Raw genomic sequence first — 23,489 nt, forward strand, 5'->3', positions numbered from 1 at the left:
TGTAGATAAAGAGAAATTACTCCCCTAGCACTTCCTCCAGTTAGCTTTCTAACTTTATATTAGTTTATCATTTTACAGTTGGGCATATTCTTCCACATTGCCAATTTACCAGACAAAATGGAGCTTCGAAGCACATTTAGCAAATGTAATCAGCAGAAATGGTGAAATATGTGTGTTTTGGGTTACTTTTATTTAACTGGGGTGAACGATAAATTGACGTGTTTACTGGTGTTAATTAATAGACCTGCAGATGGTGGGAGGTGAATCTCCTCCCCTGTAAAAGCAATAATTTCCCCTTCGGGTGTGAATGTTAAGACGCTGCTTCGCATCAAGTTGAAGACGTTATTGTAACGAGGGAATCTTCTCCCCGTCCTCCTCCTCTGAGCCGGTGACTCACATCACGGACTTTTTCGTTTCCGTCTTATTTGAGATTGTTTCCCTCCAACAGACGAGTGGTTCAAAAGGCCAGGAGCACTGCAGAGCCTGAGCACGAGTTCTGAGGAAACGGTCGCTGATGCACGAGAGCGCCCTATGTGTGTGTGTGTGTGTGTGTGTGTGTGTGTGTGTGTGTGTGTGTGTGTGTGTGTGTGTGTGTGTGTGTGTGTGTGTCTGCGCGTGCAGCACAAACAGTCAGACAAGCTGTGCTAACAAGCATGTGGATTGTGTGTGCACAGAGATGTGACACACGGTGAGAGAGTTACAGCACAAACACTGTTTTGTTGGAAACTGGAACTATTTCTGCTCCACGTGGGAGGAACGGCAACACCGCTTCTGGAGAGTCAGGCCAGCAGAGAAACCCTTTTGTTTTATTGGCACACAATATCGCAACTTCGGCAGGCGGAACACTGAAAGGAATGTAATTTTTTTTCACGGCTATAAACACGCCGTGCAAAGCTTTTCTCTCCTCGTTCCCTAAACTGCGGCGTGGAGAACGTTGTCGGTGGTGAATGGATTCCAACTTTGGCGAGATAAGCCTGGAAATCCCATCTGAAAAGAGCTGCGCTGATAACTGAAAGTATTTTGTTCTTGTTCCATTGATTCTTGTTTCCATTTCCTGTGTAATGGACTTGCCAGTAATGAGTGCCCACGGTGATCTGATTCAAACCGACAGGTCTCCATATTATCAGCCTGCTGCGAGCTGGTGGTGGGAAGAAGTGGACTTCAGTATAACTAAATATAGGACAAGGTGGAGGTACTGAACCCAGAGCTGCATTGTGCTTGAAGCTGGGGACGGGAGGACAAAGACAGTGGAGGTTAAGAAGAAGAAGATAAAGACAAAAGTGAAGTGAAAGATGGAGAGACAGACAGGAGGACAGCAGAGGAGAGGACAGAGACCAACGCAACAACGGTGCTGAAGAAGAAGAGAAAGTAGAAGTAGGAGAGTAGTAATACAAGAAATAAGGCAAACAGGAAGAAGACGTATCAGCTGAAGAACAAGATGCAGAAAAAAACGACTGTAGATGATGAAGATATTCAATTCAATATCATTTCAAGATATTTCTGCAGAGAAGAACCCAGCACTTCCACTTGAGCCAGCAGAGTAGACGATGGAACCCCCCCCCCCTAAAAAAATAAACCAGCAGAAGCAGACTAGTTCAGAGGGAACCCTTTAGTGAACAAAATGACATTTGATTGGAGGTAAAGCATAGATGGTCATCCCAAAAAATTACTTTTAGTTAGATATTGTTCTTAACAGTGACTTGCAGTGGGGATGATACGTGGACCAAAGGATGGCGTCCCCTCGTTTCTAATCGTCTGCAGTTCTCCCCTCAGTGGAAACTAGTGTCAGTGTTCCCAATGTCATGTGGTGTCTTCACTGTGTACCACATAGAAGATATGACCAATGTGAGACGCACCTCTTGTGTCTGTTCGTCATCACAAAGTTAACCTTTAGCTGAATGGCAGTCAGTGCTGGGCCACCTCTGCATTGCTGCTCTTTCACAATAAGAGCCACACTGGATGAAAGAGGACACAAGGCCCAACTGTTCAGGGATGATTTGTGGATGAGGATGGGGGAAAAGACGCCATGGAACAAGTTTCAATCACTTCTTTGGCAGAATGTTTTGCGATGTGACGCTTCCCCCCACTGAGTAACGTGATTATGAGCTACTGTCCTTCACTCCTCATGTGTGCTCATGATGGTGATTGATCTTTAAAATATAATATGGTCAATTATTGCCTCTTCAGCTTGTGATTGTTCTTTGGGGAGTTAAAAAAAAAAAAAAAAGAATTAGTCTTACTAATACCAGGTCAACCAGCAGGGGTGATTTTGAAATTACATTTAGAAGGTCCTCCTTTGCCCAGAGCGCCTTCTCTGTTAATGGGTGCAGAAACTGGAATACTATTCAAGCTCCACCTTTGTCGGTTTTAAAAACAGGACAAGATAAGATAAGATCAACAACCAAACTTGTGATCATTAGGACAATCATGCACTTTGAAATATATATATTTCTTTAAAATGGCACTTTACCTAAGTTAGACTGCTGAGTAAGCACTTTTAGGAAGAATGTTTTTAGCATCTTTGTCTTTGTTTTATCAAATAGTGTTTATTGAATGAAAATAAATGAAAATGGTAACATTTGGAATCCTTTGGATAGGATTCCCTCTGCAGGTTATGAATAATAGCTATCCGAGTTGTGAAACTCAAACACATGTGAGGTTATTTCCTGGATGATGATCCCTGATAATAAAATGATGGGTTGCCTTGATTGATGATAGGTTAGTCACGTATGAATGGTGATGCTCTGGACAGTACGGACAGTTTAAAGTTTCAGAGGTGAAGCGTCGGCTCTGAATCTCTCACGTCGAGTCTGTCGGCAGCTTCTTCCTGCATGTCAGCCGCTGAACTGCTCACCGTCTGCACCCGGGGCAATTATCTAAAGATCACTGGATACCTCCTCTCTCTCTGTCTTTTTCTCTCTCTTTCTGTCTCTCTGTCTGTCTGTCTGTCTGTCTGTCTGTCTGTCTGTCTGTCTGTCTCTCTCGCTCTCTCTGTCTGTCTCTCTCTCTCTCTGTCTGTCTCTCTCTCTCTGTCTGTCTGTCTCTCTCTCTCTCTCTGTCTGTCTGTCTGTCTGTCTGTCTCTCTTCTTTCACTCTCTATCCGTACTCTCTATCTCCCCTCCACCCACCCCTTCATCACTCCATCCTGCTCTCTCACCATCCCTCTCTCTCCCTCCTCCCTCTCTCGGTCTTTCTATATTTCTCTCTCTCTCTCCCTCCCTCCCCTCCACCCTGCCTTCATCACTCCATCCTCCTCTCTCACCATCCCTCTCTCTCCCTCCTCCCTCCCTCTCTCCTTTCCCTCTCGCGCGCTCTTCTCCCGTTGCGCTTCATTCCGCACCTGTCATCGGCCGCGGACGTCACGGCGCGCTTCTCTCTCTCCTCTCTCTCGCTCTCCTCTCTCTCTCTCCTCTCTCCCTTCTCTCCTCTCATCATTCACGGCCATGACATCTTCCAAGGAGGCGAACGGCTCGGGGAAAGTAGTCCCGCAGCAGGATCCGGTAGGTCTTCATCTCTCCACATTAATTGTCGTTATTGCGCGTACTTGGCAATTTTGGCATTTCCTCAGGTTGGTTACCGGCGCCACTTGCAAACTTGTGCATGCATATTTAATGAGCTCCCATTGTGACCCGTGCTTACAGGTGGAGCTCCCCTCGGTGTCCTCTTTTCATCCATGTTTTTTTTTTTTTTTTTTTTTTTTACTTGTACCAGATCATACCAGCAGCATGCTGATTCTTGTTGGCTTTATTTCGTGTGGTTGAGTGTTGCGTTCAGGGACACGGTCTCAAGTTTGCAAAGCCTCAGAGCCAATGAGAGTGGCAGAGAGGAACAGAAGGATATATGGGGAAAGTGTGGGTGTTAATTGCTCATTGAGTTTTAAATTGCTCCCCGTATGAGCCCATTGGGAAAACTGTGAAGTGATGTAACGACATGCAGACTCGCAAGCCTCTTGTGGGGCTTTATATAACTCAGCTTCATGGCTCCCATATTATAATTGTAGTTGAAAGGTGCTTCGCCAAAACAGACTGTTTGCTTGAATGGAGAGAGAGAGAGAGAGAGAGAGAGAGAGAGAGAGAGAGAGAGAGAGAGAGAGAGAGAGAGAGAGAGAGAGCGCATTTGGACAATAAACAGAGTTGCATAACAGCTGTTGATTGTGGAGTGTTCAGCTCTTACTGTACAGTGTTGAAAACAAAACACCAGGTGAAGGTTGCTCAGGGTTTTTCAAGGTTGATATTTATCAAAGTGTCACATTTTAAACAAATTCAACTGACATTCAAAGATAAATCTGTTTAACAGATTTACAATTAGAATACTAATATGTGCCACAAAGCTGAGCTGGCTGTGCACAATATAACTGGTTTTGACTTTCTCTCCGTTTGTCATAAATTTGTGGACTCATATTCACGCAGATTCATCAGAAAAAAACAAAACAAACTGAAAGGGTAATAATTGAGTTTGTCTTTCACGTAATATTTAGATTTTGATGGTGATAGTCAAAGGGAATATTATTTTCATTTTTTGCGATACTTGGCTAGGATGTTTGATTTTCATGACTTAAAGTTAAAATGTAGTTTGAAAATATTTCAGTTTGTGTGATGAACATTGAGATATTCCTTGTTTTGATTAAACTATGGGAACTTTTTGGATTGATCTCGACGCCCTGTAATGGCCAGACATGAAGAAGTTTTTGACTTGGTATTTATGCACATTGTGTTTGACTTGCACTAGAATTGGACACCTGTCCTCAAATGTCCAGGTGTCGGTACGCCCACCTGTCCAGGTGTAACCTGAACCTCGCTCAGAAGTTTCATCCGTGAGCTGGGATGGTCTTCGTAGTTGCATATTGTCCATTTGCATTCTTAACTATTAACTTAGGTAATTCTACATTTTCCATAAAGATAAAATCTTTTTGTGTACAAATACAGTCACAGGAGAATACAAGCAGTGAAATAGCAATATGGTACCATAAGTTTGGTGTATAGCCAATGGAAATACAAACACTAGTGTGTAATAGAATAAATTGCTGTCAGGATTTCAGTTGTTTTTGGGTGCTGACATTTTACTTCCACAGTACAACAAACATATTGATAACGATACATGAACCTTTCTCTGCCTGTCTTCCATTTACCAACTGCAGGAAGGGTTTCTTTTGTGCGTCTTTGGGGTAGCTTTCAATTTTTAAAAGGTAACATGTATTTTTTCGCATCCTGCTGGAACATTTATGAAGGCGTGACTGCAGATCTTTAACCATGTTCCCACAGAAAGAATCAAAGAAGAGAGACAGAGGAAATGGAGGGAGATTTTCAGGCATCTATAACATGTTTAGATTTCTCTGCACACAGTTTTTACACACAGGCAGTTGTCGTTTTGCCTCACTGAAAAGAGAGGAAGGTTTCTTTGTATTGTTTTTTTTTTTTACATTATGGACTTGAGCTGCGACTCCTCTCCTCGTTTCCTGGAACTTCGGAAAAAGTACTCCTCCTTCTCTGACACTGCAGCTCAGACAATGACCTTGCTGGCTGGTGATATCGGTTTCAAACACAATGCCCGCCTGTGTGTCTGCACTTTAACGATGCGCAGCCACAAAGGGAGGCATGAAGATATCACTGCAAAGGAAGCATCGTGTCGACAAGACGCACTTCTACAGCTTGAACTATGGCCTCATACATCATCCACTCTGCTGCAGCAGCAATGTTTTCACCTACATCAAGTAGTTCAGTTATCTGTGTAATTGGTGGATCGAATCAATTACATTAATGCACACTTGTATGATTATATTATAACTGGTATAATTTCGGAAGAAAAATCAATACAGAGCTAAAGTGATCAGTATTTGTATTTTTCGTATAATCAGTTTTTTTCTAAATTATTTCTTTTATTTTTTTAGAAGAACTTAAAAAACAAATTAGAATTAATTTACAATAAAATCAAACTGATTGTAATGAAAAGAGCCACAATTTAAAGAAGAAATAAAAAACAATAAAGATTAAGATATATGTATTTCTCAGAAAATGCTGAGAAAAGTAAATTGCATGAGTGGATGGGTGAGCACTGGTTTAATTTAAAATACATTTCTTTGTTTTATCAGATCAATAGTTGAAGTAACTGTGAAAATTAATAGATTTTATTCCCTCTGATTAAAAAGGAGTGGGATATCGCTCTTTTCCCACAAAGTGGCATGACTCTTGCAGGAGTTTGTGTAGGAGGCAGAAAAGCAAATCGGAGTTCTCTACTTCCATTGAAGCTGTAGATTTGAACATTATTTTGGATCTGTGATCATCGTATCAACTAAAAATGTGATGTTAAAGTTGAAAGCGTGCAGCATTTGGGTTTCGTTACCGCCTCCTTCTTTCCTTTGCTGCACTTTTGCCTGGTTTTGTCAGTTTGTTGCACAATGTTGCTTCATTAAAATCACAAAGTGACAGTAAATAGAGAGTTTTTTTCCAATCTTTTTGCAAGTCGGTGGCTAGATTGTTGTATTGAATTAGTGCACCACGGCCATAGTAAATAGTCCTTCTGTACAGGGGCCATGTAATGAATTCCAGTCCATGTTCTCCTGGGACTTGGTAGTTTTATAGTTGGGTCACCAGGAATAACAATCTAACTTAGTTTTCTATGCATACAAATGTCTGTGTGCTCTCCATTGTTATTCTTTATAGTGTATTGTTCTCTGCGCACGTGTGTTGTTTCATTACAAAAACCAACTACATGGCTTTCAGCATTTCTGCTATTGCTGTGCAAGCAGACATCATTTTCAAAATGTTGCAACGTACACATGAAATACCATTTTGAAATGTAAACTCAAAGACCCTACGTTTTTACTTGAAACACTGTGTAAACGGGACCAAGATAGAATAGAATAGAATGCCTTTTATTGTCACTTGTACAGGTACAGTGAGATTAAAAACAACTCCAGTGACAGTGCAGCAGTTAAAAAGGTCAGAATATAGTGCAAGAAGGAGGGTGAGGGGTGTAGGGGGTAAGGTGCACGGTCCAGTCCTATGAACAGTACAGAGTGTATTTACAGGAAATAAATAAAAACTATAAAAGTTATATTGCACAGATGAAACCTCGAAGAGCATTTGAAGATACTTTATGTACCGTATTGTTTTGTACTGTAGATTGCACTGTTTTTAGTTGTTTGGTTGGTCACGTTATATAAAAATTAAACATATGAAAAGGTACTGGTACATACCATGTGTGACCACAAAGTGTCAATATATGACCACAGAAAGCTGCTACATTACCACAAAAGAACATAGTACCGTATTTTACTGAGAGCAATGAAAATGTCTCTAAAAAGAAAAATGTCCACAGCAGAATTTAATGTAAAAAGAATAAAAAAAGAATCAAATATTAAAATAGAACAAAACATGCCAGTGAGAAATTTGACTTATATATTTGTTTTATTTTTTTTGACAAATGCATGTCATTGCTGGTAAGTACTACAGTAGATTTTCCACTTAAAAGAGGGACATTTTGAAAAAAAAAAACAAGGGAACATGTAATGTTTGAGTGCAGCTGCTGGCACTTGAGCCATCGAACATTATCAGACGACAGAAAATGTCCCCATGCATGAACATTAGACTGAAGAAGAGGCTCTTCAATAAGCTGGTTTCTATGATGATTTATGAAAGGAGGAGAGAGATGAATTACAGGTCTTTCCGAGCCAGAGAGACATACGAAGAAAAAACGCAGTCTCTAATAAATAATCAACCCGTCCTGTTGACAAACATCCTTCAGAGTATCTCAGATCCTCATGTGATTTATGGTCTTTACTGCATCTCATACAGGAGATATAACAGGAGAAATAAAACCTGTTTGTCCCTAAATTTAACCTCTATAGTGCGATAGATCAGTTTTTGTCTATTTCTTAATAATTTCCTATTAATTTCTAATTAGAAAAAATTGTATTACTGTGTGATACTAATGACCATAAGAAAAGCTTAAAACTCTATATTGGAATAATGTGAGAGGTAAAAAAAAGTGTTTCTGTAAAGTATACAGGAGCTTTAGGCGTCTAAAATCACGGGCATTCCTGGTTTAAACATGTTTTGATTCAATTTGAGGTAATTGTCTTATTCACGTGGAATCGAGGCAGAAATAACAAAAATTGTTGCCCTGCAGAGGCTGTGAGACGCTTTTTGTTTCATACTTTTGAATTTGGATGAACAATTCAACAGAAATCTCAACCTACACTCATTGAAAAGGCTCGGGGAACACCACCTCCATACTCTTTATTCTGACACTCCATCATTGTGGCTCCGTTTTATTTAAAAAAAATTAATAAATCTGTGCACACAGAGTATCCATCGGGAGGTTTTGAAGGCTCACTGATTCATCGCCACACAATATCTGTAATTTGGGATCGAATGATTTTACAGGCTGCTCAAGTTGGTTTTCTTCTTTACTGATTTCAGGAGCTTTCCAGGAGCTGCTATTGAACCATTTATTCGGTGTGGAGTTATTGTCCTTCACATTTCTGTTGGCAGTAATATGATTTCACCCCCACGTCGTGCTCCCACCAGATCCCACACCAGGGTTTGAATTTATTACATTTTTTTCTGCAGTTTTCATTCGAGCCGCACAATATTATGGAAACATGAGGAAATGTTGTTGAGTGTTGCAATTATACAGTAAAAGCTTTGCGATAAAAACAAGTTCTTAAATATAGAATCTGAATTTAATTTTTTTGTGCTTTAAGATTTCTTTGTCCAAATAACAGTGTTCTTTCTCTTGCCCCTGTTTTTTGCCCCCATGTTGCTCTGTTGCTGTCTGCTTAGAAGATGTAAAAAAGACGGATGGATACAATTTCCTTGTACAACTCCAATTCTGAATGCAAATTTGTAGAATTTAGAATTGTTTTTGATTCCGGATGCCACCTGACCAACATGTTGTCATAGCAGAATTATGTTAATGCAGTCGTTTTAAACATTACGATATTGTTTGTTTTTAAGCGAAAATTAATAGGGAAAGATAGTTTTTACACTGACATGTTTCGACTGTGTGTTGCAGTCTTCCTCAGTGTGTCATCTGATACGTGATGACCTCGTTTTTTTGTGGTAAAAATAAATCTAAAAAAAAAGTTAAAACATGTGGTCATGCTGACACTGAGACGATTGACCACTTCAGGAAAAAATATAAGTTTATTTAGAATTGGATGATAACAACTCACCTGAAAAACGTGGCAACAGAACGCATTGGATAACTGATGAGGTTCATTTCAACCAGTTTAGTATAAAAGGAATAATTCAGAGAGGCAAGGCTCTCGTTTGTAAAAACGAGCAGACAATCACCAGCCTGTGTCTTAAAATAGAAAAAAACAGTTTCAGGAAAATGTTCCTCATACGACACCTTCATCCACAAAAGCTACACGATTAAAAATGCACTCCACAAAAGCAAGTCAACGCTATATGACGCAAAGAAAGAGCCATGCGTAAACACAATCCAGGAACGGATCATCTCTTTGTGGTTGCGCCGGGTCTGTATCTCCGATGGCACGAGGTTCCATTGAGCAGCTTACACATCTGGAAAGGCTCCATCAATAAAAGGAGGTTGAAGAGACGCATCATCGTGTCGGAGCGTCTCTTTCAGGGAAAGCCTTCATATATCTGCAAAAGGTGCTGAACTGACCTACCTGCAGTTCTCATCTTTCACCAATAAAAACCGACCAGAATGGGATGATATTGTTCCCCAAACACTCTTTTTACTCCCCAGACATCGACAGACACTTATTTAAAGTAGAGGTGACACTACACAAAGGTAAACATAACTCTGCCCAAACGTTTTTTGAGATGGGTCGCTGCTATCAAATTCAAACCATTGGTTTCCATAAATTGGAAATCTGTTCTATTGTTGATGTAAAGTGTTCTAAAAATGAATCTACGGTTATTCTGCTCTCGTTAAACGAGGTGTGAAGGTTTTTTTGGTTTCGTTTTTTTCCTTCAAGTTTCGTCTTGCTCGGTCTCTTTGCTCTGTGTGTAATTATTCTGAGTGGATAATGAATCTCTCCACTTTAACTCCAAGGGAATTTACTTTTCTAGAATATTTTGAAGAAAACATTCAGTTTACGTTTGAAAAACAAACAAACAAACTGCGAGTGACACTTCCGGCTGATCTTTTCTTCAGTCGATGGACTTCAGTCTTGTTTTCTCGCTGCAGCTCCTCAGATGATTAAAAGATACTGTGCTGGTTTTGTCCTGAGGCGGGCAGTAATTCATTTCCTCTAAAAAAAACACTTCCCGTTATTTGTGGTGCTGATGGAAGTCTGCAGGAGTTAAATCCGCCTGGGTTTGACTTTTTCTGACGTCTCTCTGGTGTCTTGTACAACACACACACACACACACACACACACACACACACACACACACACACACACACACACACACACACACACACACACACACACACACACACACACACACAAACAAATACACACAACATGCCATAATTATTACGAAGAGCAATGAAAAGCAGCATGAATTTAAGACAAAAACCCTGCTTGGGTCCTCATGTTTTTGACAAAGTAAGGCCAATTTCCACTTTTCTGACTGCCTACCTGCTGCTTCACACCTCTAATCTCCAAGGCGTGCTTTGAAATATCTGTTTGTTCTTCCCAGATTGGGATGGATTTACTTCCCATCTGCTCTTTCAAACAAGTACCTTCAGGAGGGGTCACCCTGGAGATCGATGCACTTTCATTTATGGCAACTCACTAAGCCGCTGCCGCTGCTCTTTAGCAGATAAGCCTCTGTGCTTTGGTTTTTATTGTTAGGGAAACATTAAAAATGGAAATTTGGAGCTGCTGTTTCTATCTGCTGAGTCAGCAAAAATAATGCTCAATAACAGAGTTGTGCAAGATGCTGAAACTTTGTGCTTGATGACGACTATTACTACTTCAAAGGGGCATAATGTAAGATTAATGTAACATCTCTTGGTTTTTGGGGGAGTCGAGTCACTTTAACGCCAGTTTGTCCTCCATTTGCCTTCTATGATGTACGATTTCTTTTTTTAAATGTCATCCAGACTCGATTCAGTTGTTAAATGGATGAACTAGATAAACTATAAACTAGCCCAATGTGTAGTAAGCAAGAGCTTCACTTATTGTTGTTTTACCTATTTCTCCTGCTACTTCTTAGAGTTACTCAACACACCATCTTTTGGTGCAAACTTGAATTACAAGGCTGAATGAATAAGACGGGGGTTGGATCATTAAATGCTGATTTTGACACGAGAGCCAGAAAAAGTTCACACTATTGTCCTTGAGATCACGTTGGTGCTGTAGTTCTGTCATATGCATCTGATTCTTGCTGAGCTGTCAGCACTGTGTGTCTAGTGACTGATTCACTCAATGATTAGTAGGAGGAAGATGCTCTATAATCTGGATGTCTATACCAGGGGTCTGCGACCTTCATTACCAAAAGAACCATTTTTGTGATTTTTTTTCCACCAAAGCAAGTTTAACTGTCGCCGCAAAGCACGCTTAACCTTCAAAATGAAGCTAACTCAACTTATAATTTTCAATTATAGTTTGGAAACGCATAAAAAACCTATATCTCATGTTGCATTTATGACATTTCACTTGTATTTCAGGATGGTACACATTATGCATAAAATTGTATTTGTACCTGATTTGAGCAGTTTCAGTCCTCTTTTGCTGTTATCTTATTCTTCCGCATGGATAAATTGGTCTATGATTTGGTGTGAAAATAGCCAAGTTGCAAAGAAATGAACGTTCTTGGTGCTTGCAAACTATGTTAAACCATTGACATGATTAGTCAGTTAGACAACTGGTGGATCAAATCAGTTAGTGTTTGATTCATGAAAAGGCTGCTTGATACCATGCAGCCTGCCACCAATAGTCGGGTTAAAGTTAGACAGCTGCCAGTTCTCCAGCAAAACCAGCACAGTTTGTGCTGTTTGTGCAATTTATTTATGTGAGATTAATGAGCTTTTACATTTTTCGAACTTTTGAGTTCAGTAATTAAGCGACATGCCGTTTTGTAACAATTGCTTGACGCAACCAATAATGTAAAAATGGCCAATAACATAAACAATGTGACCATTTTAGATGTTAAAAAAAAAAAAAAAAACATAATAACAGCAATGAAATTTAGAGGAAATTTCTGATAAAATTTCCTGTGTAGCCACTCGCTGCCGACTTGTATCACCACCATGATAGTGATAGTAAAAAGTATCAATGAAGTACCAATAACAGTAATAAAGTGCCAGTGAAAGTGAAAATTCGGGTTACTGAAAAAAGACAAGGGAAATTACCAGATGAAGGAATCCCCAGAGAAAACCATCACTGACAGTAAGGAACACTGGTCAAAACAATGGGACAGTGCAGAGAGAGAGAGAGAGAGAGAGCGAGAGAGAGAGAGAGACATGGTTCAAAGGCCTGAGCCAAATTTGAACCAGCTCTCTGAGGAAATCACAACACTGAGAGAGCGACAGAGTGGGGCTGCAGCCAGAAAAGATGAGCTGCAAGCAGAAAATAAACTACTAAAAGGGGAAATCTACTCATTCAAGCAACTCCTTGCAGATGCCTTCAACGAGTGTGATGTTGAAAAGGAGACGGCGGCTGCAGCAATCAGATCTCAGGCTGAGGAGTCCTCAAAACCGCTCAGTCTGATAAAAAAAAAAAAAGATGAGATAGCCAATGACAATGAAAAGGAAAAAGAGATCGGAGAGAGGCAGACGAGAGAGGAAAAGGAGTGAGCACCTCCAGAAAGACGAGAAAGCATCTGAGAAGAGAAAATAAGTCCAGACATTCAATTCAAATAACTTTATTCAGCCCCTAGGGGCAATTCAAAAGCACACGGAGTTGTTCATATAAAAGCATCAAAACACCATGAAAGCATCAAAACACCACGAACCACATCATTAATACCTATATTGGGTCCTTCATATGAAGTCCATTTGTGGAAAAGTCCAGCGACGTCCAGAGGGGAGCCATCTTCTATCCAGTGGGTCTATTCTGTCTGCCTCCTCCATCCGCTGTGAACCTCCTCGCTCTCTCACTTCCGCCAATTGTAAAAAAAATCCAGTGAAAAACAGGACTTAAAACACAATGAATAGATCAAAACATGCAGCAAAAAATAAAAGCGTGCATCAAAAAATAATTCCCTGTCAAGCTGACCCCATCACACTGACAATCAAGGTGTTTTCTCACAGTCTAATGAGATGTCAGCTGAATTTTTCTTTGTTTTATTGCTCCACTTCACACGGCTTGTTATCAATCCATCTAAGTTAAAGAAAATCTCTCAATAGGCTAAAATTCTCCTCTGTTGATTCCTCAAAAAGCTCAGCTCTCTCATCCTGATCACCACATGGTGTGAATGTGGTGAACATACAGTTTGTGTTCATTTGGCCCATAAAGGGTTAAAGATAGTCAATGTACTGACATACAGCAGGTCAGACTGGGAGAAGTGCGGGTTCCATAAAGGAAGAAGAAGAATCTCTTTGTGCACTGAATAATTTAATCCCAGGTGAGTACATACAAAGGTGTAAAAGCCTGTGGTCTAAATCATTTAAAACATTTTTAGACTTGCAGTGAAAGAACGACCCGGTGTCCTTCTCACTTACCTCATCGATACGTCAAAGGTCATACTCGTAGTACTTCTGCCCCATGAGCATGTTTACTATTGTCACAGCTGCTACTACGGTCCATTGAGGAAAAGTAGGTCACAGGTTCCGGTTCAAAGCTTCACTAATCCACACTTTCAGTGTCTCTCTCGTCTGAATCGTCTCAAGTTACTGTCCATTACCTCCAAGCGGGAAGGAAATTCCAGATGAGTATCAATACTGAGATTAAGGTGGAACATTGAAACTTGGTCTAGGTTTAATATTTGCCACATTTGGAGTAATTTCCATTCAAATGTGCACAAGACTCTCAAGCATAAATGTTTCCTGCCCTCTGAACGAGGAAGTAAAATACCAAACGACTTCTATGTTCTGCCGGAGTTTATCTGGCTTCTATATTGGGGTATTTAGAGGAAAGTGCAATTGTATCGATTTCAACAAATGTCAATAACAAGTATTCGCTTCAAGCGAAATTCTAGACACTTGTACAACCACACTAGCATGTTGTCCTACCAGTGTGTTTAAATTCATATCTAGAAAAGCCGTGAAGGACTGGTTGACTTCTAAGGTTTCAGCCAAAAGCAGCTCACTGAGAAGTGAAGCAGCAAGCTTATATAACCAGGATGTAATCCAACATTATATGTGAAGACCTGCTATTCAAAAATAGCAGTTGTTATTGTGGTTGTTATATATTAAGCTATTTATTATGGGGGTTTTGCTGAGTATCTGTTGTGGCAGAAAATGGTGACAATGAAGAGATAGTATGCCTTTTTGATGAAAGGCTGTCGCCAAAACACGCTGTAGTAATGAATATGATGTTTCACTCTCAGTTCCTGCCTCTCGTGTTCGACAGGACGCCACACGATCTGAAAATGAGCTTAGATTTTATGTCACGTTGTTCTCAGCTGACTCATTAGGCAGGCAAAAGCAACCAAACCCCCCGGCTCCTCTTCGCTTCTGGATTTAAAATTTTGTGTGCATGTTACTTATTATCTACAGTTGTTGGCTGCGCCTCTCGTCTGTGGAGCACTGAGGAGTTTGCTGTTCTTGGTCAAAGGAGAGTGTGTGCGGTGAATCCGTTGCTTAGGATCTGGAATCAGGAATCTGGAATCAGGCTTATTTGCTCCCCAAGTCCTCGGTAGTTTGGAAGGTCCAGGACAATTAGCAGTGACTAACTTCATCATTAGCACGATTTACGATAAACTATTTCATGCTTTGATTTTGTGGCTTGTTTGTCCATCCATCCATCCATCCATCCATCCATCCATCCATCCATCCATCCATCCATCCATCCATCCATCCATCCATCCATCCATCCATCCATCCATCCATCCATCCATCCATCTATCCAGCCATCTTTGGTCTTTGTATATAGTCTAAGGCTGCCGGGAGCTTGACAATATCAGAGCAAACTGAAGGCAAAAGGTTTAATATTCAAGTATTTAAAAAAAAAAAAAAGCTAAACAGCAAATATCAACTCCAGGATGCTTTAGATCGAATTTCGCCTTTATGGTAACTTATCTCCTGGGCCTTTATGGACAAGTGATGCTTAAAATGCTTATTGACGTTTGAACTGTTGCGATCACGAGTTAATGATGGCGGCTGCCATTCGAGGTGCTCCACACCTGCATTGGAAGCAATTTCAGGTTCAGTGCCTTGCTCGAGGGCACTTTGACACAGGGTAAGATGGGCGATTGAATCACCAACCTTTGGATTGTTTGACAACCTGCGCTGCCAAAAATATTGAACATGACAAGAATTGAAAGGCCAGACTTTGGGAGGATGGTTGTGGAGCAACGGGAGTCGGACTGTGGAAGGTTTTTGTTTTCACTTGAAAATGCTGCATAAGATGAGCCTGAATGACATTGTGAATCCTCCTTGTTCCTGCTGGTGTTTCCTGAGCTTTTTTGTTACTTATCAGAGCTTTTTTTTTTTTTTTTTTTAATCAGAGAACATGTCCATGGGTTGTTTCATCATTTCAGACTGTAATTCTTACGATCCGACTCTTCCTGAGTGGACGGATAGATAAACAGGCAGGCCGTCGCACGGCTGTTCATGGACCACGAGCCAGAAGCTGGCATGAATTCTTAATCTCACTCATGAATGACCATGACTTATTGATGCTCCAGAGGAAAAGTTTAGCCTCGTGTCCAAAGCCTTCACGCTGGAGTTTGACTGGTCTCAGACAGCGGTTGTGTTACACTAGAGTGAGCGATCATGTGTCAAGTGTCCAGTATCTGTCAGACTGTTCGTTTCAGATGTCCACGACTCCCCCTTATCTCGTTTTCTCAAAGTTACCGTCTCCATCCCCTCGAAACTGGAAACGCAGCAGCATTAATACGAGTCCACTCTATACTGTATGCCAGGTTGCACCATCTTCCCTGCAAATCTAACTGAAATAACTCTCTTGGTTCCCTTGGAAACCAGGTGCTCAGAGATCAGAAAAGATCCATTTCACACTTCAGCAGTGAGCGGGGAGACAAAGGGATGGTTAGACAAAGGGAAAGTGGGAGGAAAAGAGGATTAGAAAGAAAGAGAGAGTGGTTGTGGAGGAGGAGGAGGAGGCGGTGGGGGAGGTGAAGGAAGCTTGAACTTAAAGGTTTAATTGGTGAAGCCCCCCCCCCCCCCCCCCACCTTTTGTATAGGAATAAAAAGAAACTAGTGACAAATAGAGTGGAAGAATTGTTGCTTCCTGCTTTCAAAAAACACACAGAGGTTGTTTACTGTGTGCAGAGCAGGTGGAAATGGCTACAGTCCTCTTTTATTGATGCAGTTTTTATTGTTATGAGCTGTGATGGATGCTGCTCTTCACACACTGTGCAGGAGGAGTCAGCCCGGGATCTCTCACCGGGTCCAAAATAATGCAAAAGGAGAATCTACTGTTTGACTTCTTAATAGTTCTTCAAAGGCAAACAAACACACCGCAGTATATGAGCGCATTTGTTTTTTTTATTGTCCTTTATGATGATACTGTAAAAATATAAAATGTATCTGATTGTCAAGAGGTAAAAATTACAAGTACTTGTAATTATATGTTTGTGTTTTTTTTTTTTTTTTGAGCGAGTAAATCCACTTGAAATTAATTTTAACGAAAAGTCTCTACAATTTAAATCAATCTACAAATCTTTTGTTCATTTGGTCTCTTCCCAAGAACAACTTGGTGATGCCCCAAAGAAAAAAGTCTGGAACCATGATTGAATGTACATAAAGAAATATAAATTAAAAACAAACAATGAATACAATGAAGCTTAAAAAGCTCTAAAATGAGGAGAAAACATAAACTTATTAAATCCCTCTCCAGTCAGCCTGTTTGCATCTTGTGATTTCTTATTATTTCTTATTGCAAATAAAGCAGTAGACAAGTAAATAAACAGAATGCAAAAAAGAATAAAGTTTGTGAATGTTCCCTGGGAGTAAGAAAATGAACCAGATCAGTGAATTTTGATATTTTTGACTTTAGGAATAGTACATTTTAATGTTTGTGACTTTAAGAATAGAGAATTTGAACTTTTTGACTTTAAGAATAGTGAAGTCTTTAAGAGTAGAGAATTTGAACTTTTAAGAATGGTGACTTTGTGTGATCTCTGTAACCATTGTGAATAATCTGTATGAGCCTTTTTAGCTGTGTAGACAGTGTATGTCTATTGCACTGTATTGCCTGAAATCTCGGCCCAGTAATTTGAATATGGCGATATTAGTGAACAGTTGAGAATGTAGAGTAAATTGTGAATTGAGAATTTGGGGATGTGTCAGTGTTTGGGACCCAGTACTGAGCCCTGGGGGATGCCACATGACCAAGCATGAAGGAGTGAAGCTTCCCAGCCTCACAAACTGTCCCCTGTCTTTAAAATTATTTTTCAGCCAGTATATAAATGATTCCCCTGATCCCATACCGTTGTAGTTTGATTCATATGTGGTGATTTTTTACTTTAATTTGTCTATTACAGAATTTGTTTTGTTTTTGTCTGTTTTTTTATTTTTATTTTTTAGAAATGTGGTAGTAAAGCAAAAAGCCTATAGCTTGTGGAGTGATTCTATAACCACATTTTACACAGTGGCACAATTTTAGCTATTTTCATTTAGTTTGCCAGTAGATGCTTTCTTTTTACATTTATTAACAGTTGAAACCTTTCTCTAGTCACTGGTAACTAATATTTTAGAATATAGAAGTAATATTTAATTTTTCATTCTTATCAGCACTGATCTCAGGAATAGATTTGTTGATTTAAGCTTTGATTGTACAATAAGCATCCCACTGCCTCTGAAATGCTGCCAAAGATGGAGATTTCTCCTCACGCACAGAAACACTAACGCATTTTCTGACTTGTTAAAGAGTTCTGCAGAGACTCAAGTTTACAGCTCAACTCTTATTTATTTGCTTAAATGCACCAAACATGAGGGAAATCACGGAGACAATGTGAAGTTCGACTCTGTTATTCCTCTTTGGAGGTTGGCTGGATTTTGATGCATTTGGAGCTCCGCAGTTGGAGCGCAGCGTTGAGTAGGTGGGAGCAACGCTGCTCATGAAGCACTTTGCAGAGATAAAGCAGTCAGAGCTGAGACACTTTAATAACAGTGGAATGTAGGCGGGACAAAGTCATCATGAAGCAGAGGAAATATCCAGCATCCAACTTCTGCAGCAGGTCCGAGCTCACGCCACACACATTCACACGCTCATCAGTTGACCTCAATGGCCTGTTTTTGGACACGCGTACACAGGGAGAACATGCAGACCGCACATTAACATCCCGACTCAACTATAATCGTCAATTCATTTTTTAAATCGTCTTTAGTTGGGATCTTTTTCTGTTCATGGTTAGATTTTATTCCAATAATGCATCTTTTTAGTAAACCCCAAAAGAATCAATGCAACACTAAAATTGGTCATATTAGAGCAGTGGTGTCAAACATAAGGCCCGAGGGTGAAACTGGCCAGCAAACCCACCAAGCAAATTGTACAAATTACAAAGAAAGCATTTAAATTTTAACAAAAGGATAGCATACACAGCGAACACTGAAACCTCATGTTTTGGTTTTTACATTACACAATATTTTGCATCATTAAGTTTGGCTTCATGTCGACATTGCAGTATTATTTGGTTAAAGGACATTATGTCACAATTGCACTGGTCCAGCCCACTCAAAGGAAATTGGGATGCATGTGGCTAAATGAACTGAGTTTGACACGCCTGTATTAGAGTATTGTTTTTATGGTTGTCTTGTGGGTAATATTTTACGTTTTAATAGTTAATTATAACAACATATGCATATTTACACTTTTTCCATTCACAGTTACAAATGTATACAGATACATATCTAGTACATTTTATGCATATGTATCTAAGTTATTTATTAAGGGAAATAATTCTGACATTTCTATTATCAATCAATAAATCGTTATAGAATAACTTTTATTTCATGGATTTTATATTCTTTGTTTGGGAAAAGTTAAAGTGAATCACAATGTATGAAGACACAATGCATCTGTTCATCCAACAGTTTAAATAATATAATATTTGATACATAATTTCTCATTAGCAAGAAATGTGAAATTAATATATTTTTAATGTATTTCATGGGACTGGTTGACATTTTTATTTATACTGATTTATCTATCTGATAATTAAGCCAATTTTTAAATGAATAAAATGAAAAAATGTGCAATTGCAATTGGTTATATTGCCGTCATTTATTTTTAAAGCTTAGGATTACTCAAAAGAACACATCTCTGTGGGTATGGAGTCATTTAACTAATGACTTTTAAATGGATCGAATTGACACATAATTTTCACTCGAGCAATTGATAGACAAATCATTGAAACATTTTGAATGCCTTTAATGTTCTTAATTAGTTTTCATTGGAATGGGGGCACATTATTTTTATATATTTATACTTACAGAGTTATATAACCGAAGACTTTCATAAGTAAGTGAATAAGTACTTGATTTTTTGTAAAAATATGTATTTCATTGTTTTTAAGGGAAACAATTGAAATATAGATGTTAATGAAACTTTTGTTCTTAAAATGAAGACATCTATACAGCAAAATGTATATTTCTGAGTAGTAAATAACAAATGAATCATGACATTACTATAATTTAATGTATTTTGTGTAAATTTTTTGGAAAAAAGACATTTATAGTATAGTTATAGATTTTCATGGTGTCTTATGTCCCACATCTAAGTACTAAGGAAGTAGTATTAACGCTGATGCATTTACCCATTTTGGGATTAGGTTTTATTTACAGTGCTGCTGCCTGGCTTCACTGAGATACACCAGCTTGAGTTAATTGAGAGAACATTTGAAGCAGTTGACAGTGACACCACTTATCGCGTCGCGGAGGTGCGATAACGTCGATCACGTCTTTGTCCAGTCGGCGCTACATGTTCAACCACATCGACCGGGGAGATTAACGGCGGGACGGAGTCAAGCCGGAGCCAAATGACGGAGGACCGGACCGTGAAAAGACATACGGCGCAGTTTGATCATCTATTGATCGGCTCTTCGGCCAGTAATTGAATAACCTGGTGTCCGTTTACAGGAGTGGCGAGCAGGACGGAGCTGCTGGTGCCTGACAAGTGGTACCCATCCTACATTTCCACAGCCTGAATTAGCCCACAGGGCCCGTGGGAGATGTATTTAAGATTGAAAAAGTAGGCTGTCTGAAAGGATTTCACCTCATGCCTCTGATGCTTTCGCTATAGAGAGCGTGCTGGTGGATGGAAGAAAGAAAGGGAAATGTCTGGAACTAAGTATTTATTTACATCCCTTCCAGGCTGGCATCAAAGTGTCTGCCAATATTCCACACGGAGACATTTTTGCTCCTCCGTTATGTTGCCATAGAGCCACCACTGACCTGGATCCTGAACTTAAATCACCTTCCTTCAGCCATTTCTGCTGCAGATCTACAGGGGGAAAACAAGACAGATGCAGAAACAAGACTATTATCTGCAGGCCCGTCAGACCGCTGAATGCTTTATTTCAGGATCGGTCAGAGGTCTGAATTCGGTGTTGATATCACAGGCAACAACGTGTCTTTACCGTTGCGCTTGATAACACAGGGAGATGAATATCTTATGAACCCAGTGAACAAGAGCGCACAGCTTATCGTGAGAATCCTTACCTCTGCAGCAATAAATCAACTTATTGATGCGCCTGCTGTTTTTGTGCTCGCTGCCCCAGGTATTGATTCACTCTGCCGTGAGACAAAGTGTGCGCAGACAGCAGCAGAGTAAACACACATACACTCACACAGGATCATTTTAAACATTTAATGGAAAGTTACTTGCACAAGTCTTTAAAGATATAAATAGCGCTGTCCCTGCTCGACTGTCTCTTTCAGCCTCACGCGTTCATGCTCCCCTCATTAACTGGTGGAGGATTTGCTCTGTTAACCAAACCACCCTCACTGCTGCACACACACACACACACACACACACACACACACACACACACACACACACACACACACACACACACACACACACACACACACACACACACACACACACACACACACACACACACTCGCACACTCGCCATGTCTAATTGGTAACAAGGTTATCAACAGCTGGACTGATACGGGTGGCTGGAGCTACTCGCTGTCTTACCTCCCTGTGATTAGTGTGTGTGTGCGCGCGTGCGTGCGTTAGGGATGCACCGATACCACTTTTTCAAAGAGCGAGAACAAGTACGAGTGGTAACCTTTTAGCTACATGCTGATACCGAGTACCAATAGTATAGTACCCTACTTATCATGCAACTGAAAACTCATAAAGTTACCTGTTGGGGGAAAAATCCCATTTTCCAGTTTGGAATTGTTCACAAAACAACACTCAGCTTTAAAAACAGAAGGCGATAGAATCACTGATGTCATGAGTTTCACCAACCGTGACCAGCATGACCATGACCAGGTATATGTTGGTCTGTGTTGATTTTTGATGGTCTATATTGGTTCGGTGGTCTATGTTGTACTATACCAGGTTATGCTTGTTTATATCTTTCCTTGCTGGTACAATGCTGGTTATTGTTGGTGTGTGCTAGTTTATGGAAATCTGATGCTGGTCTATGTTTGTCTACACCGGGTTGGGCTTGCCGATATCTTTCTTTGCTGTAGGATGCTGGCTTATGTATGTCAGCACACACAAGAATGAAACTTTGCGACTATTACTAAACCAATATTATTGATTAACTTTTACAAGTACCTATTTAAGTTATTAAACTACATATGCAAGGCTTGGATGTCTGCTATATATCTATATAGTTAATCCGTGTGAAGTAAAGTACATGTCTGTGTCCACAAGGGTGCTTGAGTTTGTTTTACAAGGTGTAAAAAGGACAGACTATTTAAAAAAGAAAAAGGTTGTGAGCCCGTCTCACTGAAGTGCTGCGGTGCTGAATGATGGATTCTGAGCTTTGTGTAATCACTCCTGAAAATAAAAATACATGAGGCGTAGCTGAGAAGTGCCCCGGTGGCGGCCCGGGCCTCCAAACGGAGGGAGTGAAAGGCAGCATTGAGTTCAAGAGGCTAACCCTCAGCTGCAGTTATTTCTGAGAACTGTCTGCTCCTGTTGCTTTGTAATGGACACGATGTGTCAAGAGGAGGCTGACGGTGTGTGCTTTCAACAGAAATCACACGGCGAGCCCACTAACACAGCTTATCCATCAGAGCGGCATAAGATGGGTGGTTTGTGAGTGTGAGCCGGTCTTCAGCGGCCACCCGAACGCTGCCTCATTCCCACACTCATCTTCTGTGCGTCCTGCGGATTTTTTGCATACTCTTCAAACTGTGCTGATTAGCCGTCCTCCATCTGCTGTGAGGAGGAGAGTGGCTCATTATTTGGCCTGCCATGTGCACGCGTGGCTGCCGTCGATCCAACTCCAGCCAGCAGGCGGAGCTGCAGGGAGCCGCTGCGTGACGCAGGGTTGGAGAGAGCACACGCTTCGGTCTGAGGGTCGCACCGCGGCCGGACGGCCGGCCGTCTGACAGCATGCTGCGACTAACTGTACCTCGGGTTCAAAATGCAAGTCATCCTCTGAAGGTCATCGTTTGAAGACAATCAAAAGTACTGCAAATATAAAATTACCTTAATTTAAAAAACAAAAAAAATGTTTTTTTTTTTTACAGGGCTCATATTTCTTTTTATGAACACATACATAAACAGTTTTACATACTCGTAACAGGTAAAAGAGGCACGCATGCTCATCAGTGAAACTTTTTGGAATCTCTGAAAAGTTCAAACGAAGGTACATATAGTTTTATGTACACAGTGGGCAGTACTGGTATTTAATCCCAGTAAAATGGTATAAAAATAACTGATGAATGCACATTTTCGGAATGTTTTTGTGTGACATGGTCAAATTATATTTCAAATGTCCAAATGTTTTTACAGTTTTTAACATAATTCATCAAATTCTAACAATAGTCACAAAGCCTGAGGCATTTTGAAGCCTTCAGCATTCATGGTTACTTTAGATTAGAATCCCTTTGTGTGTGTCTGTGTGTTGGATAATGAGGTGTCAGAGATACACAAAGTGAAATTGCTTTTTAATCATTGGCTGTTTTGACATGTGTTTTATTTTCTTAATACCTTTTTTCACTAATGGTGAAACCATTTGAACAAGTTTTTGATTGAATTCACAGTTCCCAGATGACGATTTTATTTCCCAGTTGTCCAATGCTTTAGCAGATATTCATTTTTGGTTTTTTATTATTATTTATCCTGCTCAGAGAAAAAGTTTTCATTTACAAGTTACTTATAAAAGTTTGTCTTGTCTGCTGATATTTAAAATGTTTTAATTGTACTGGCATTAAAAAAAAAATCTTTTGTTTTTCTAATCCCCCCAGAACATTTAGTGTTTTTCAGATACTTGTTCAGCTTCTTCAATTTAGATTTTTAAATT

General features: G+C 40.0%; 1 protein-coding gene across 1 annotated transcript in view; it reads left to right on the top strand.

Moving 5' to 3' along the window:
* LOC308114970 (A-type potassium channel modulatory protein DPP6-like) overlaps positions 1–23,489 on the top strand; it is a gene marked incomplete at both ends in the record, with an annotated part of 89,289 nt that overhangs the window by 32,687 nt on the left and 33,113 nt on the right. The window lies entirely within an intron of this gene.

This window comes from Lipophrys pholis, assembly GCF_963383615.2.
Source record: "Lipophrys pholis genome assembly, chromosome: 1".
NCBI lineage: Eukaryota > Metazoa > Chordata > Actinopteri > Blenniiformes > Blenniidae > Lipophrys > Lipophrys pholis.